Source organism: Balaenoptera ricei, chromosome 5 (genome assembly GCF_028023285.1).
Source record: "Balaenoptera ricei isolate mBalRic1 chromosome 5, mBalRic1.hap2, whole genome shotgun sequence".
Classification (NCBI taxonomy): Eukaryota; Metazoa; Chordata; class Mammalia; order Artiodactyla; family Balaenopteridae; genus Balaenoptera; species Balaenoptera ricei.
Window position 1 is genome coordinate 111,304,209 of NC_082643.1, and position 4,097 is coordinate 111,308,305.

Genomic DNA, 4,097 nt, shown 5'->3' on the forward strand with positions numbered 1-4,097 from the left:
ACCTTCTGTAGTACCTGCTGGATCCAAGTGCAGAATATCTAAAGAGTTCTACACGGCAAACTGACTTGTTCATCATTAAAACTCCTCAATTCTGCCACTGTCCCCAGGCACATAGGCATATATCCCCCTGCTCTGCTAAGTTAAGTCAGCTTCTACTTCTTCACATCTTCCAAGAATGTACTGACATTGCTGATCTGTTGCTGTCTCCTTTCCTATTAGTTCTGACCCTGTGAGTTATTATCCCTTGTTATCCTTTGTTCTTATTTGGTGGAGTTATATTAAAGTACAGTCCTCCAGTATATCCTCAAGCCATTTTTTTTTTAAAGAATCAATTTTATTTATTATATTTATTTTTTGGTTGCGTTGGGTCTTCGTTGCTGCACACGGGCTTTCTGTAGTTGTGGCGAGCAGGGGTTACTCTTTGTTGCAGTGCACGGGCTTCTCATTGCGGTGGCTTCTCTTGCTGCGGAGCACGAGCTCTAGGCGCACGGGCTTCAGTAGTTGTGGCACACGGGCTCAGTAGTTGTGGCCCATGGGCTTAGTTGCTCCTCGGCATGTGAGATCTTCCTGGACCAGGGCTCGAACCCGTGTCCCCTGCATTGGCAGGCGGATTCTTAACCACTGCACCACCAGTGAAGTCCCCCTCAAGCCATTTTGGCAAACCCCACCTCAGCTTCCATCTTCCCAGAAACCATTCCTACCTAGGTGGGCAAAGATCTCCTTTGTTGCCAATATAGTGGAGGATTTTCTAGGCTTATCTCACTCAGCTACACAGGAGGAGATGACATTGTTGACTCCTTTTTCCTTTACACAGTACTCCCCCCACCCCGTCCCACCCAGGCATCTCCTGGTTTTTCTCCTACATTACTGGTTCTAAATATCTGCCTTCTTTTATTGGTTTCTCCATCTCTACCTGATGTCAAAATGTTGGCACTTCCTGGGTCTTAATATTGGAACGTCTCTTTCCTAGTCATGTTTTTACATTGGGTAACTTTATTCATTCTCATATTTTTAACTAATTTATCACAGATGAATACTTCCAGACCTCACCTCTCCTCTGAGGTCTAGACTCATCTATCCAACCATCTATTTGACATTTCTTAGACATCGAATAATTATTTTTACTCATATTTAATCATACTCATAGTAACCAATATTTATTAGGTACTTACTATGTACCATGGAATATTCTAGGTTCTTGGGATATATTAGTATCATATTTCTCTCCTTCGTGATGCTTACGCTCCAACGAGAGGAAATGAAGATTAACAATTGACCTTATAAAAGAATCATAGTATAGGGAATTCCCTGGCAGTCCCATGGTTAGGACTCTGTGCTCTCACTGCCAAGGGCCCAGGTTCAATCCCTGGTTGGTGAATTAAGATCCCACAAACCATGCAGCGTGGCCAAAAAAAAAAAATGGTCATAGTATAATAGAAGGTGATGAAACAGAAGTGCTATGTAAAAAGAGAAAGTAGAGTGCTGGGGATGGAAGAGCAGTCGTGGTTTTAAATAGGGTGATAAGCGTAGACCTTAACCAAGATGCTGAAATCTGGGCAAAGGCTTAGAGGTGAGGTCAGTAAGATAGCTAAGGTATCTGTAGGAAGAGCATTCCAGAAAAAAAAAAGAGACACTACAAAGATCTTGAGGTGGGAGTGTACCTGGTGTGTTCATGGGACAGCAAGGAGAACAGTGCAGCTGGAAGGGAATGAGCAAGGACGTGTGTGGAAGAAGAGGTCATGACTTTGGCTTTTACTCGGAGCTGGATGTGGCATCATTGGATGGCTTTGAGTACAATTTAAAAGGATCCTGTTGCTGCTGCACCGTGAAAAGATACTGTAATGGAGTATGAGTAGAACAAGGGAGATCAGGTAGGACCCTCATGCAGAAATTTCAAACTTAACATGTACAACATTGAATTAAAAAAATTTTTCCCCTAAATCTCTTCTTCCCTATGTCAATAACAGGCTCCACCCAGAAGCTAAAGCCACACATCTAGGGGTCATGCTTGTTTCTTCCTTTTCTATCGCCTTCTTCTCCTTAAATCCATTAACAAATCCTATCCCTTATCCGTGAACTCCTCTCCATCACCAAGCCATTATCCCTGATCAACAACCATTGTCTCTTGTCTCTTAACAAAAGACAGCAGCCAAGTCAAATAAGGTTCTAGCCTCAACTTCCTGACAATTACTGCCAGCTGCATCTTCTGATGATGAGGGGGATCCCTCACTCACTCAGAGATCCTCTTGCCTTCATATCCCCCAAGTCATCATTCTCCCTCCATTCTCCAAAAAGTAAAATGTTTTCCATTAATTATTCAAATTTTTTCTGTTTTATTAAAGGAAAAACCTGCTGAGATGATTTTTTAAAACAAGTCAGTGTGGTAGAAACCATCAAAACAATTCAGAAATCAGAAGAAACAACAATAAAATTTTCCATTTGGGGAAGGGAGAAAAACACAACTACAAAAGCATTCCTTTGCTTTTTTCTCTCTGCCACCCAAGTCCTATTTGTACTTGACAAGGCAAAATTAAACTTTTTTTTGACTTGTTAGGAAGGATTGCAAGGATTGCAAGGATTGCAAAATCCTTGCAAGAATTTTTTCATTCTTCTCTTTTTCTCAGACCACAGCAGTCCTCTTCTAAGACAGCAAACTGATTTCAATTTTTCACCATAATCCCACTGGATTTCCCTCCCCATTTTCTCTAGAGAATGTCATTTGAGTATATATTGCAGTGTTAAAAAGGAAATTTTAGTTGAATGTTTTTTAAATCACTGATTACTACTCCAATATAGACACTCCAATATAGAAAATGATTTTTTCTTCCAGACATGTTTTCATTTGGTGAGAACTATGCATCTATCTTTCTGTCGTGGGTAATGTGAAGACTTCATGGGAAGCTGTCTGAAGGACTAACAAATTGCCTAATTAAAGATGGTCTTGGGGAATTCCCTGGTGGTCCAGTGGTTAGGACTCTGCGCTTCTACTGCAGGGGAACCCAGGTTCGATCCCTGGTTAGGGAACTATAATCCCGTGAGCCACGTGGTGCGGCCAAAAAAAAAAAAAAAAAGGTAGTCTCGATTTGCTTTGCTTTATTGACTGTTTCATCTCTTTCCTTAACATTTCTGCAACTTGAAGCATTTCTGCTCATGCAAAGGAAGAACAGTCTAACGGTTAAGAGTGCAGAAGTTCTGAAGCCAGATGCTTAGGTTTAAATCCCAGCCTGGCTACTTCTTCTCTGTGTGACCATGGGCAGGTCACTTAACCTCTATCTCAGTTTCCCCACCCTATTGACATAAGATTGAGATATGCCCAGCACATTCTAAGTGCAATGTAAGTGCTAGCTACAACTAAGGGCTAGGTATACATTTGTTGCCAGGGACCAAATGATAGGCAAGAGCAACACCATGTTGCCCTATGGAGCTTTCTAGCTGTAGGACTTAAGCAAATGACTTAACATGAGCCTCGGTTTAATTATTTGTAATCAAGTGTTTCCCTCACAGGATTCTTATGGGAATCACATGAGATATGCCAAGGAAAATGCTTAATAGGGTGTGGTGAATATTCAACACTCAACGTGAGCTAATGCTGTACAGCAAGACAGGCAGATCATTAAACAGCCTAAGAGATGCAATAACTTATAATAGAAGTTTAGAATGCTATAGGAGTGCCCACTAGGATATCGAAAGTGAGTCCTAAGAAATAAGTAGGAGTTCGCCAGAATAAAAAGAGGAAAAGAGTTCCCAGAAGAGGAAGCCAGAGAGCTTCACGGCTTTAAACAAACTAGAAGTTTAATGTAGGAAAGAATGGAAGACGGGAGTGGCAGGCAGAGATCAAGTCATTAATAGAGCTTTTCAGCTATACTCAAAGTTGACCTTATCCTGAGAAATGGGAGAAATGAGAAGCCAGGTAATGGGCTCAAATAGGGGGTGATAAAACCAGAATGGCATTTTAGAAAGAGCCTGATGGCTGCAGACTGGGGAATGGAATGGAGGCGGTCAGGAGGCAGGACGCCCGTTGGGAAGCTGCTGCAGTTTCTAGGTTCTAAGTGAGGGCTGGAAGGTGGTGAACTGGGACAGGGGAGTGACAATGGGAT

At 41.9% G+C, this 4,097-nt stretch overlaps 1 non-coding gene across 1 annotated transcript; it reads left to right on the plus strand.

Annotated features, from left to right (window-relative positions):
- Nucleotides 1-2,950: 2,950 nt before the first annotated feature.
- TRNAR-UCU (transfer RNA arginine (anticodon UCU)) lies at nt 2,951-3,024 on the plus strand. The gene has a single exon. It is a non-coding gene; the product is annotated as a tRNA-Arg (tRNA).
- The last annotated feature ends 1,073 nt before the right edge of the window (nt 3,025-4,097 follow it).